The 13,883-nt window shown below is 47.1% G+C and overlaps 1 long non-coding RNA gene and 2 other non-coding genes across 5 annotated transcripts; 1 reads left to right on the top strand and 2 right to left on the bottom strand.

The window, feature by feature from the left end:
- TRNAQ-CUG lies at positions 1-72 on the top strand. Its single transcript has one exon. It is a non-coding gene; the product is annotated as a tRNA-Gln (tRNA).
- A 317-nt stretch (positions 73-389) lies between these two features.
- Positions 390-496, bottom strand: TRNAL-CAA. Its single transcript has 2 exons — positions 459-496; positions 390-435 (listed from the first exon to the last, which is right to left on the bottom strand). It is a non-coding gene; the product is annotated as a tRNA-Leu (tRNA).
- A 3,653-nt stretch (positions 497-4,149) lies between these two features.
- On the bottom strand, positions 4,150-13,883 carry LOC105241757. Of its 3 annotated transcripts, none has more exons than XR_004625332.1 (5): positions 13,861-13,883; positions 13,309-13,606; positions 10,839-10,923; positions 5,015-6,991; positions 4,150-4,196 (listed from the first exon to the last, which is right to left on the bottom strand). It is a non-coding gene; the product is annotated as an uncharacterized LOC105241757 (long non-coding RNA). The 3 variants fall into 3 exon arrangements; XR_004625333.1 differs by lacking the exon at positions 4,150-4,196 and having other exon boundaries at positions 4,207-5,311; positions 6,729-6,991; XR_004625331.1 differs by lacking the exon at positions 4,150-4,196 and having other exon boundaries at positions 4,207-6,991.

Here is a 13,883-nt window from a genome sequence, read left to right on the forward strand (position 1 = left end):
GGTTCCATGGTGTAATGGTTAGCACTCTGGACTCTGAATCCAGCGATCCGAGTTCAAATCTCGGTGGAACCTTCCTATTTCCCGTCTTTTTACCGGACTTCCTGCTTCCCTTACGGCTGGTGATTTTTGATGGACTGCAGCAGGACCCAAGGCCGCGGCCCCCGGCTCCCGGGCGCAGGACCCGCCGTCGGGCGCCCACGTCTCTGTCCCCTGTCCGCGCGCGCTCGGGGGTCGGCGTGCGATGCACAAAGACGGCACCGGGGACGACGAGGGCCCTGGTCGACTGCAACCCAGACGGGGGAAGGAGGGGACGGACCTCACCGAGCCCGCTGCTTGGGTCGCAGAAGGAAAAGCAGAGAGAAGACCGAAGAAATGCGGGGAAAAGGGTATGTCAGAAGTGGGATTCGAACCCACGCCTCCATTCGGAGACCAGAACCCTCTTTCCGAGGAAGACGAAGCTTGAGTCTGGCGCCTTAGACCACTCGGCCATCCTGACACCCGGAGGTACGCCGCCAGGATTTCCTACCGCTTCGGGTGCATCCGAGAAACCCGAATGAACTGAACCGCTTTCGTGGCGGATCCGGAACTTGGAGTGAACTCGCGAGGCTTTGCTCTGGACGCAGGCAGCGACTCGGATCCCTCTCCCGCCCTCTGCCTTCCCCGCCCCGCCGGGACCCCGGGGCCCGGGACGACCCCAGCTGACACTGGAGAGCCCCTGTGTCCACCAGCAGCGCGGCTCGGGAAGAACGCGTGGAGCCCAGCGGGTGTAGACTGGGAGACCACCGGCGCGCGGGTCTAGACCGCAGAGGGGCGGGGCGCGCGGGCGGGGAGCTGCCGGCGGCTGCGGACTTCGCTGCGCGCGGGAGCCCGGGGTCCGCGGGCGACGAGGAACAGACGGCGGCCCAGAAGGCCCCGCAGGCACACGGGTTTGCTCCAGCCCCGCGTCCAGCAGCAGGTGCACAGGCCGGTCTTCGGCCGGGAACCACGGACAGCTCTCGGCAGATGCTCGTGCAGAGATTTCCAGGGTGAAGACCAAAACTGACAGACGGGCTGGGAAAGAGCTAAAGCGAAACACACACATGCGGGAAACTGAATTTTTAAAAAGCATAATTACCTCAGTGAGGTAAGAGAAGATACAGCGTTCGTGAAACAAGGAGAGAAGGGGGAACCCTGAAAATTACTAAGATGATGGCAGAAATGTCTTTGTAAGAATTTCAACATAAGGTTGCAGAAATCTCCTTGAAAGTGTGGGGTGGAGATGGAAACCAGAAGAGAGTCCAACAGAACATAAAAGTGTATTTGTAGAAGGTGTGCATCAAACCACCGTGGTTTCCAGGAAGAGAAGAGGAGAAAATGAAGTAAAGGAGATAAAAACATAACACAAGATTATTTTCCAGAACCGAAGACCTTTATCTCCAGATAAAATAGGCCCACCAAATGCCCTGCGTCGTGTGTGAGAAAAGCCCCCTATCATGAAATATCAGAACCTCAGGGATAAAGTGAAGATCCCACAAGTTTCCAGAGAGAAAAGAAAAAACGTGGCTTGCAAAGGCTAGGATCAGGATGGCGTCTTCTCCACACCAGCACTGACGCTGAAGTCAGAGGAGATCTTGGAAATCACCGTAGACTTCAGAACCCAGCCCTGAGGCCAGAGAAGGGTGGGCGGGCGTTTCCGGTCTTGCAAGGTTTCCAAAAAATAAAAATAAAAAATGGCCTCCCATGTCTTTTTTCCCAAGACGCTTGGGAGGAATTGTTCCGCCAAACATGGAATTCCAGTAAGAAAGAAGAAGGTGTGAAATCGGGACTAGGGGACGCACCGCAGCAGGTTGGTGCGGACCCGCTCCAGGGTGCGACAGTAGCAGGTGCAGGGCGCGGCAGGCGGGAGCAGGGGGCCACAGCTCGAGCTCCAAGGGAGCTGACGTTGCCCCGCGCTGGGCCGTAACAGGGTCAGAAAGCTGCTGCCGAATTAGGAATAAACACTTAGAAAAGTAATCAGAGACAGAGGAGGCAATTAGGTGTGGGAAGAACAAAGCTTGTCAAAGGAAGGAAAAAGTAATTATGGTTAGATCATGTAGCCCAGCTCTGAAAAATATTATGAACTCATAATGACGAGAACTCAACAGTGATTTAACTAAAAATGAAATATATATTTGAGAATTTAAATTTAATAAGTATTTGTTGAATTAATGAAGAGTGGGTAAATAAATACATCCACAAAAAGCAATTCATGAAGAACATATGCTTAAATATAAAGGATTCTTATGGATATATTCTTAGAATAAACATACTTTCATGAATATATTCTTTTTATGTCCCTCAATCTGTCCTTTCTCTGCTCAGCTAAGGAAAATTAAATCGTCCCTAAAATGCCATTATTAAGACAAATAATCATCTTAATGGTCAATTATAACCTCACAGAAATCTTTAAAAGCTGCTAAAACCACCCCAATGTATAGGAACTGATGTAAGTTTTATAATTAGCTAAAAGAAGCAAGTAACTTTGGTGACCTGGTTTTCCATTAGCACATCTACTTTCTGCTTTTAAGGACACAGTGCTAAAATGAAGTGAATACACATATATGCATTTGCAAATTCACTATCCAGCTTTTCAATAAATGGTGCTGGACCAACTGGGAAAAAAATAGACGTAGACCCCTATCTCACACCTGTTAAACAACAAAAATCCAACCGACCACATTTTAAAGATCTAATTGGCTATATTAAGCAACTCATGAATTGGGCAGCACCCTATCCAGCAAGTAGAGGGGAGCTCCAAGGGGCTACAGAAAGGGGAAGGTTTTTAAAGGCAGGACAAGAAAGTCATCAACAGAAAAGAAGGGTTATTTCAGGTTCAATCACCTTCATTTGGGGACAAAAGGGTTTTAATAGGTGGCTGACCTTTGGGGGATGAAGAGGGCCCATGTGACAGATTACCTTTTTGGCACTGACCAGGAAATTCCATGTCGACTGGTTAAAGCTTACACTTTTGGGGGCTGAAACTGCAGTCAGGACAGGGATTAAGTCTTGGTGTACTGACTTGGGGCCTTAACCTAAGTGGGGCCATTTGGGGATTGTGGTTTTGTTTTTAACATATCAAACACAAAAATGAATTCAAAATGGATCATTCACCTAAATATGAAAGGGAAAGTAAAGCTTCTTGAAGAAAGAGGATATCCTAATGAAGCTGGGGTAGGAAAAGATTTCAAAAACAACAGTAGAAACCAAACAGGAAAAAAGTGGATAAAGCAGAATTCATCAAAACTGAAGACTGCTCATCAAAAAAGATCATTTAAAAAGTTAAAAGGGAAGCCATAAACTGGGGAAAAAATATTTGCAATATATATATCTGGCAAGGGGCTCATTCCAAATATATAAAGCACTACTATGAATCACCCAGAAAAAAGACAAATACCTTATTTTTTTAGTAGGTGAAATACTTGATCACGCATTCAGTAAAGAGGCCATTCAAATGTTCAGCAGCCATATGAAAAGATTCTCAATATCATTAATAATCAGAGAAAAATAAATTAAAATTACAATGAGTTACCTTACAAATCTACCTGAATGGCCAAAATTAAAAAAAAACAAAACAAATATGCCAAATGTTGGTGATTTGTTGGACAATTAAAATTCTCATATATTTACTGCTGGAAATGTAGATTAGTACAAACACTTTGGAAAATTGTTTGGCAATGTCTAAGAAATTGAACAGATACATATCCTTGATCCATTAATTCTACTAGAAATGAGTGCATTTGTCCATCTACAGACATACAGAAGAATGTTTGGGGCAGTTTTATTCATAATAGAATAAAATTCTTAAGACAACTCAATACCCATCAGTGGCAAAATGATAAATTGTGATATAGTCACACAATGAATCACTACAGCAGCAGCAATAAAAATTGAATTATGCTATAGATAAGAACAAATCTTACAAATGAAATGAGTAAAAAAAAGCGCCAGACACCAAAAAGTGCTTATTGTATGATTCTATTTATTTATTTTTAGTTTTTAAAATTTTTTATATATATGGGCTCCTGGGTGGCTCACTTGTTAAGCATCTGTCTTCGGCTCAGGGTGTGATCCCAGGGTCCTTGGATCGAGCCCCACATCAGGCTCCCACGCTGGGAGCTTGGTTCTTCCTCTCCCACTCCCCCTGCTTGTGTTCCCTCTCTTGCTGGCTGTCTCTCTCTCTGTCAAATAAATTAATAAAATCTTTAAAAAAAAAAAAAACAGGTCAGATTAGCTTTTCCTCCATTGTCTCCAAAGATCTGATCCTCAGGAAACAGAACACAGTTAAAAGTTGGGAAGCAAATGACCAATTCAAAAAAACTAATATTTAAGCGACTGGAGATAATTGCATTTTTCAGGGATGGTATTACTGAGTATGCCTTGAGTTCTCATGTCCTGTGTCTGGTCTTAGATCGCTCTACAACCTAGGACCCTTCGTACTGGTCACTCGAAGTTATAACCTATACAGGGAGTGTGGTCAGGAGAACTAAACCCAGCAATTTCAGTGTCTGGTTGGGGAAAAAAAAAAAAGTGTCTGGCAGAGCCCCGGGTCAGATGAAGAGACCGTTTGTGTAGTGGTCAGGGCTCAGACTGTGGACCCAGTCGGCCTGGACTCCCGTCCTGGCTGGTCATTCACTGACTCTGTGACCCAAGGTAGTATCCTTACCAATTTCCCCAGCCAGAAAACGGGGATCATAAATAAGGGCCCGTAGCTCGCAGGATCCAGAGGACTGTGTGCCCAGTATGCAATAGCTTCTGAGTGCCTACTCTAATACCTACTAACCGAACAACTCATCTCTCCTCCATCGACCTGAATGAGAAGAGGAAGGACCAGCACTAATCCATCACTCTGTGCTTCCTCAGTCGTCTGTTTCAGGGGCTCTCATTCCTCTCCTGCTCTGTTTCACCCTCTGGAGACAGCTGAGGAGAAGCGCATGGGGCTCGGAGTCTCACCCGGCCCCGTTTCCATCAGCTCCTTCCCGGCCAACACCCCTCGTACCACCACCGCAGGAGCCTCCGATTCCGTATGCGGTGCCAGGGTCGCTCAGCTCACAGAGCCTCAGAGGTCCTCCCTCCTGCAAGGGTTCAGGGCTCAGAGTCTGTCCGTCACCGATGCTTCTTTACCCAAAGGCACCTGGCCAAGTGGATCCGGACGTCCTGTCCACATTTCTTCCACGTACTCGCGCCTAAGCTCAGAGCAAGTCAGAGTCTCTCACAGTTTACAACCTCCTTGATGGTGTCAGTGTTACCACTTTCGTAGGCAGCCCCAAAGGATCTGAGGGGCTTGCAAAGACTGCTAATCATAGAATAAAACACGAGAGTTTTAAATTTGGGGGGAAAAAGTCTGAGGAGAGAGAATGCCTCAGTTTCTTGGCTTGTAACCCTTTGGTCTCTTGCCTAACTCTCTAAAATCCCTCCCTTTTTATAACTCTTAAATTATCTGTACAAAATAAAACATATATTGCAGAAAAATCAACCTAAAAAGTGGACATCACTCATAATCTATCCCCTCCTCCCAGTCCTTCTGACATATCACCCCCACTTTTTTTTTTAAGACTTTATTTATTTTGGAGAGAGAGCAGGGAGGGACGAAGGGAGAGGGAGAGATAACCCCAAGCCGACTCTCAGGGCGGGGGGGCGGGCACGGAGTGGATGTGGGGCTCGATCCCACGACCCTGAGATCATGGCCTGAGCTGAAAACCGAGAGTCTGCCACCTACCCGACTAAGCCACCCAGGCGCTCACAACACGTTACACCCTTACTAATCTGGGTCATATTCCTCTACGTAGTTCTTCAGTGTGTGCATTTGTGCATTAGTATCTTACCAAAGAATTCATTCTACATGACTTACTGCAACTTGCTTCTAACAAAACAACACGTGGATGTCCTTTCACATCAGTACATACATTCTTTTTAATGACAGAATCGCACTGTAGTGTGTACCATAATTTTTAAACTAATACATTTTTGATGATTTTTTTCTTTGCTGCTTTCTTTTTAACTACTTTGGTTCTCCTTGTCTTTCTCACTAGAACAAAAGAACTTAGATTTAAACAGTAAATAAAACGGAAAATAGCAAGATGAATGACGTCTTCTAATGGAAATTTTCAGATGCTGAGGAATGGACAGACTGCTATCTCAAAATGAAATACCTCGTGTTTCTTTTCCCGTTAGAAAAAATTTCAGAACTTATTTGTAAATGGACCAATATTTCTCAAAATCAAAAAGGAAATTTCCAAAAGAAAACTCATTCCTTCACTCAGGCAAAACTGTCTCGACAGTTCGAAATTTAAAACAGAGTATCCATTTCTCTGTGCAGAAAGGAGTGCCTTATATCCTTGAGAATTCATTTGTGTCCTTATTTTCTTTTAATTAGCCTTGGATAATGGAGGCATGCACACAGTACAAAATTCAAAAGATACAAAAGGTCCACCAACTTTTCACCCCACGCAGAAATGCAGAAGCGTCTCCACTTACTGGGAGTCTGATCACTTCTCTGCAGGATTTTGAAATTGTGGACCTAGCAAATCCCTCCCCCCCCTTGCATTTTGCACCCCCCACCCCTCTGGCTGGCCAGCTATCTGTCCCTTCCAGATCAGCAAGACGGCAAGGGAACTGAAGAGGGGCTGTAGGGTTCCTTACTTTGCCGCCTTTTGCGCGTGGCCCAGAAATGCTCTACCTGGGGTAAGATGAATGATGGAGAGGCTTCTTACCTATACCACTGGAGACAGTTCTAACATTTCTATGAAGGTTTTCTCATCTTGTGTTCATGGCTTTTGTGCTGTAAGGAATTCGGCCTCGCCTAAAGACAGGTCTGGCCTTCATCTTCTCCAGGAAGTGACCTCTCAGCACGTGGGATTCCCCTGGTGACAGTGGTGTCTGCTATTCCGCGGGCCCTCACAACACTCAGCCTGCGTCCTGCATGCTCCTCAGGCTGGGTTCATGGGGACACTTGGCTTTGGGTGGAGGGAAGATGCTGGAAAATGAAGGAGACAAGGACAGGATGAGCGACAGGGCAGGACTGGCCCTGGTCATGTTTCACCTACTACTCTGAGTGACGTCAGAGAGATGGGGAAAAGGGAAGCGTCAAAAGGAGGTGTTTCACAGAAACTCTGAAATTAGGTCACAGATATGCTAACCCAGGGCTTGTGACAGAAACTGCTAATACCCGTTTTCACCTCCCTCCTTCTTTGCTTACAAACCCAGGTTTTTATCCTGCTTAGCAATGTGCTCAGAAAGACTTCCCTTCCCAACGTCCTTTTGCAGTGGCCAGACATTGAAGGGAAAGTTGCTGTGGGTAAGAACCTTCTAAATTAGGATCTTCAGGACAGTGCCATGATTTGTTTTGGTGTATCTGGGATGATGTGATGTGATGTTGGGGTCTGGGAACAACAGTCAGTAAAGATGTCTTGAGATATTTTCAGTGCAAGAAAGGTGGTTTTATTAAAGCATGGATGATGTGGTTTTGGAATAGAGGTGAGGTTCAGTGGGGTGGAGTCTGGAGCCAATGACCAAGAAAGAACTCTTGAGACGTCTTTGGTGCAAAACGATGATTTATTAAAGCACGGGGACAGGACCCGTGGGCAGAAGGAGCTGGGGCCCCGGGGTCTTGATTATATACTCAGGAATTGGGGGAAGGAAAAGGGAGGTTTTGAAAGAACTTTCATAGGCTAAAGAGGACAGACCTACAAGATACCTATAAGATACCAGAGGCCTGGCCATTGTCAAGTTAAGGTTGTTTTCCCTCTAGCAAGGCTTTAACATGAAGATAGTCGGGAACTTCCTGGAGGAATGTCACACGTATCCCACCCAGGAGTGAGGGCTGGGGGAGGGGAAGGTTGAGGGCTGTCAGCTTACGCTCTGTCTTCAGCCAGCCTTCTGCTCCCTCGTCACAGGGGCAGGACCCATGAGCAGGAAGAGCTGCACTGGGGTCGTTAGGAGTGACTGACGATATACTTTTAAGCTGGGAGGGGGTTCGGGACAAGTTTCTAAGGAATTTGGAAGCCAAGGTTTCAGGACCTAGAGGGGCTAGCTGCAGTTAAGATAAGGTCACTTACTGTTGTCTAGTGAAACAGTCATGAGACCCTTCGGATGTGTATGCTTGGAGGATGATCGCTAACATACCTTGTGGGGGTAGAGATCAAAGAAACTGTCTCTGAAGGGATTTTATATGTTAGACTAGACTTACGGGATGGGGGGGGGGAATTGGGCTAAGATTGCCTTTTGTCCTCAGCAAAGTATTAACATCAAGGCCTCCAAGTTCCTACAGGAAGGTCACTCTGCTATCCCAAGGATTTGTCAATGGGTTTTCTAAGGAAGTTTAGTTTTTCTCCATTTCTTTTGGCTTTGTTCTCCCCATCCTGGGACACTTCCTATTTGAGTGCAGATTTTTACGTGAATTTTCTCTGACACAGCCATCTGAGACTCAAAACAGCCACAGCCTTTTGGCTACCTCGTCAGAGAACCCTCCCCTGGCTGCCCAGTACACAGTATCATGCCAGTCACTCTCCACCCTTCACATCCGGACTCACTTTCACGGCATCTTTCACACTGTGCATTTATTTCTTGGTTTGCTTATTGTCCATCTTTCCCTCCGAAAGCAACTCCATGTGCCCAGAACTTTGTTTGGCTCCCTGCAGTACCCTGGAGTCCAGAAGAGAGCCTGGCACATGCTGGACACTAAGCAAACACTTGTTGAAGGAATGAATTAACGAATGAAAGGATCTCAGACGTCCGTCCACATTATATATGTAGATTTCACTCATTTCTTTGGGTCCCCGAGTATTGCATGCAAGCCTGCAGTGTTTTCCACAACCTGTCCCCTATGGAAGCGTGCTTACGTTGGTTCCAGTATTTTACAAATCCAAACAATGCTCTAATTACAATCCTTAGGTCACCCATCACCTTTGTGCAGATGGGAGAGAAGTGGAGTGGACGGCTCAAAATGGATGTGTATTAAAATTTTTTTTAGCTACCGCCAAATTGTTCTCCACAATGTTCTCCCAGCTCACATTCCCACAGTGCACGGAGGGCCGATTTCCTCACAATCTCTGTAATCTTTACTAATCTCATAAACTGAAAGCTTCACATTATTTTATTTCATGAACATTGAGTTGAACCCTTTTTACACTCATGAGCCAAGTGTTTTTTTCCTATGTTCACATCCTTTTCTCATTTCCTCTCTGCGTTTTACTTACAGTTGTCAAAGTATTTTGTCTCTCAAGGAAAGTTATCCACTGTGTTATTTGCTAAAAACACTTTTTCCTAATTTTCCTTTATTGTTCGACTGTTTAAAGGTCGAACAATATAGAAGTCATTTGATTTTTTCTATAGAAGTCATTTGATTTTTAATTTTATGTAATTAAATGTACCCACTTGTGGTTTCTGGGTTTGTGGTCATATTTAGAAAGACCTTCCTCTAGGTGAGTTTTTTTTTTTTTTAAAGATTTTATTTATTTATTTGACAGAGATAGAGACAGCCAGCGAGAGAGGGAACACAAGCAGAGGGAGTGGGAGAGGAAGAAGCAGGCTCCCAGTGGAGGAGCCTGACGTGGGGCTTGATCCCAGAACACCGGGATCACGCCCTGACCGCGAAGGCAGACGCTTAACGACTGAGCCACCCAGGCGCCCCCTTTTTTTTTTTTTTTAAGATTTATTTATTTGAGAGAGAGAGAGACAGCCAGCGAGAGAGGGAACACAAGCAAGGGGAGTGGGAGAGGAAGAAGCAGGCCCCTAGAGGAGGAGCCCGATGTGGGACTCGATTCCAGAACGCTGGGATCACGCCCTGAGCCAAAGGCAAACGCTTAACGACTGAGCCACCCAGGGGCCCCTAGGTGACAACTTTTTTTAAAATGTCAATCTGCTTTTTAAAAAGAGCTTTTGGAGATTCATTTTTTTAAAAATTTAAACCTTTCATTGATCAGAAATATATTTTGGTACAAGAAGTAAGATGGAGGGGTCCTGACAGGGGTGCCAAGGAGGGCCTTTGGGGTTGGTCTTTTATAGGAAGCTTAAATCCCTTTAACATCTCTACTGATAACACCTTCAGTGGTTTACTTCCTTTTTAGGATCTGGTTATTTTTTGTTGGTCACAGGTGATTATCGTACAGACACCCAGCGCACACGCCTAGGGTAGGGTGGTCTGGATCTGTCCCCTTCTCTCTCATTTTCGCGAGCTTTTTCTGTATCTTCACTTAATAAGCTTCCACTGCTTTACGCAAAAAAAAAAAAAAAAAGAAAAGAAAAGAAAAAAGAAATCCTGCCATTTGCAAAGACATGGATGGAATTAGAGGATATTACGCTAAGTGAAATAAGTCAGTCAGAGAAAGGCAATTATCATATGATCTCACTGATATGTGGAATCTGAGAAACAAAACAGAGGATCATAGGGGAAGGGAAGGAAAAATAAAATAAGATGAAGTCAGAGAGGGAGACAAACCATAAGAGACTCTTAATCATAGGAAACAAACTGAGGGTCGCTGGGGGGGAGGTGGGTGGGGGATGGGGTAACTGGGGGATGGGCATTGGGGAAGGTACGTGATGTAATGAGCACTGGGTATTGTATGCAACTGATGAATCACTGAATTCTACCTCTGAAACTAATAATACACTATATGTTAACTAATTGAATTTAAATTTTTAAAATGTGGAAAAAGAAAAAAAATTTAAAAATAATTGTATTTTATTAGCTAGGTTTAGTCTGTTGTTGCATATGCAGAAAATCCAAACACGTGGATTAAACAAGACCCTGGCTTTACTCTCTCTCACATACATGAAGTTTGAAGCAAGCATTCTGCAGTGTGTAAGGACTCTGGCTTATTTACCTTTCACTACACCATCCTAATTGGCTTCCAGTGTTCAAGATTGCTTCATGGTCCTGGACAGCTGCCCAAGCTCCTACCATCCAGGCTGAAAGAAGAAGGAAGGACAAAGATTAATCCCAGTGTTAGAGCTGACAGTTAGTGAGGCTCTAACAGGATGCCCGGAGGCCAGCAAGGAGGCGGCCACGGCCGGCTGTGGGGAAGGTCCGAGGCCTGTCGGATCCCACCAGACAGGCCCAATATGGCAGCGCCTCGACAGGAAACCCCTGAGCAAGTGAGGAGGAAAAAGCGGGAAGCCCTGCTTCCAAGAAATCCTTGCCCTAGTTAACAGCTGTCCGTAAAAGACGGAAGGTGAACCCCACAGGCATGCAGCTTGCTGGCTTGCACACTCCCCTCCCTCTCCCTCTCCAGCCCGTCTAGCCCACGCCGTCTCTCTGTCTCTGTTTCTTGCTCTCTCTTGCTCTCACATCTTGAGATGGTACTTTCACTTTTTTAAAAAGATTTGCAAGAGAGAGAGAGAACAAGCAGGGGGTGTGGCAGGCAGAGGGAGAAGCAGACTCCCCACTGAGCAGAGACCCCCAACGCGGGGACTCAATCCCAGGACCCTGAGATCATGACCTGAACCAAAAGCAGACGCTTCACCCACTGAGCCACCCAGGCTCCCCGGAACTTTCACTTTAGTAAACTTTCCTGTTTGGGTCACTCATCCACTATGCTGTGTGTCTGTCCTTGAATTCTTTCTCCTGAGACCGAGAACCCCGGGTGCCTCTTTGGGCCAGGCTGGGTTGAGGCCTCAGGGCCTGTGGTCCCCCCAGTTCACCCGGCAGCAGATCCATAACCAGCTGGACGAGGTTCCAGCCTGTAGGGTCGCGTTCTTAAGCACGTACCGTGCCTTAGTACCGGCAGCGAGGGGCTGGGAACACCCTTGAGCTGCTATGCTGCTGTCTGCAATGAAACTTGAAGGAGGGAGTGGAAACTGGGTATATGGTAGTCAAACAACAGTCCTTTCTAGGTTGTGTTAAGATTGAAACGCACGTATTAAAATGAATACGTGAGCCAGAAGTCCCCGGCTGGAGGCCAGGAGCTCAACTGAGCTGCAGAGATGATTTCACAACCTCTAGTTTTCAACAGCTAAAGGTCAGTAAGTTTCATACAAAACTCCAGATTTCTGGGGCACCTGGGTGGCTCAGTTGGCTAAGCCTCTGACTCTTGGTTTCGGCTCAGGTCATGATCTCAGCGTCCTGGGATCAAGCCTGGCATTGCGCTCTGCGCTCAGCATGGAGTCGGCTTGTCCTTCGCCCTCTGCCCCTCCCTACCTCGTGCTCCTTCTCTCTCTCTCTGTAAAATAAAAAATTAAATCTTTAAAAAACAGAAGAAAAACGCTCCAGGTTTCTGCCTTCTCTTGAACTGAAAATCTGGCAGTATGCTGGGCCCAGTTTCTCAACGGCAGTTTTTAGCAAGAGAGGAGAAGTCGCTGCGTCTTAGGAAGACCTCGGTTCCGCAATGAGTCACTGTCCCCATCTTTCCCTATTGCTCCCTGGTCTGGGCTGCTCATTAAGTTCCCCTCTTGCCTCTAACAGGCATTTATGTTTGCACGCCCATCACTTTACAAATAAATAAATAATGATTACTTTCAATGTGATTAGAGCGACTCCGAATTGAGAGCACAGAGGGTCTGGAGAGAAGTCTCTGTCCCCACTTAAGCATCTGATACTAGTTTCCTTATTTGTGAAGTATGTTGGACTACGTGAAAACCAGAGTCACTTCCTACTTTAAATGTATGCCCTGATTGAGACCTTTGAGAGAGTGAGGGTTCTGTGCAAGGCAGTCAAAGTCTTCCCCCAGAAAATAACCAAGTACTCCAAAGCTGAAGTTCTACGTGAACATGGGAGGCTGGCTGGAAAGGAGTGAGGTCAGGGCAGTCGGTCTGTGTAGAAAGGGGTCGGACTGACGAGCGGGCCTTGCAGAGGACTGAAGCGGGCACAGCCCAAGCCCTGCGAGGCTGGGTTGGGACTGTGGTTTCCTAAGAGGACGCTCAAGGGTTTGGACAATGTCCTGGAGGCACAAAAGGAAGCTTTGAAGATTTCTGAGTGAGAAGGGAGAGAATGAAAGGAGCATTTTAGGGTTTTTCTAAGGATGACTCTCACGCTGGAGGCGTTCTATAAAGAGGTTGGAGGGAAAGACTAGCAACAGGGAAATGAGTGGAAAAGCTGACGGTCAGCCGGCTACCAACTCACCTAATAACCACCTGCAACTGACAGTGTTGAAATAATTCCGGCCAAGCTGTAATCATGGAAATTAAAGGAAACAGAGGCAAGTTGAGAAACAAAGCGAGGCAAGGCTGTCTGGATTCAGTGACATCGAGAGGATGAGGAACAGCAAAGGAGACCAGGGAATGCCAGGGCAGGATTACGGATATTGACTGGACCCAGCGCGGGGCCCGACTCAGAGCGGGAGTATCGCCGTCCCGCACCTCAGGAAGGAAGGAGCACGCAGCCAGGTCCTATCAGTGCTCCACGCACTGGGGATGTTCCACGCCAGCGGATGAACCCCCGACGGTTAAACACCTGAAGATGTGATGATGTCCCCCTCCTTGTTGGGGTACGGTGCTCACCCCCATTGTCACCGGAGAGGAAGCCGAGGCTCGGAAGGGTAACGGTTGGTTCTGGCACAGTGGGAAGAAGCCGAACCGGGCTGGTCTGACTCATTCTGTCTTGCAGAAATGTTGCCATCAGATAATTAAGATTTTCTTTTTCGAAACAAAACTGCGCCTGCAAGGGGGGTTAATGGTGCAACTCAGGCGGCTACTCCCACCCTCCGGCCTCCCGGGGAGGCCAGGCGGCTCCTCCTCCCGCACCCACATCAAGCCCGCTCTGCGGCGCCGAGGCCCGGGCGCCAGGCAGGACACCCAATGAAAGCCTCGGGGTCCAGGCCCAGGCCGCGGGAGCTCGGCGCGGGGCCCGCAGCGCGCAGGCGGGGTTGCCGCGTCCCGCCGCGCCCGCGGAACACCGTCGGCCACGCTCACCGGGCCCCGAGGAGCGCGCCCCC

This window comes from Ailuropoda melanoleuca, chromosome 5, assembly GCF_002007445.2.
Source record: "Ailuropoda melanoleuca isolate Jingjing chromosome 5, ASM200744v2, whole genome shotgun sequence".
NCBI classification, from domain to species: domain Eukaryota; kingdom Metazoa; phylum Chordata; class Mammalia; order Carnivora; family Ursidae; genus Ailuropoda; species Ailuropoda melanoleuca.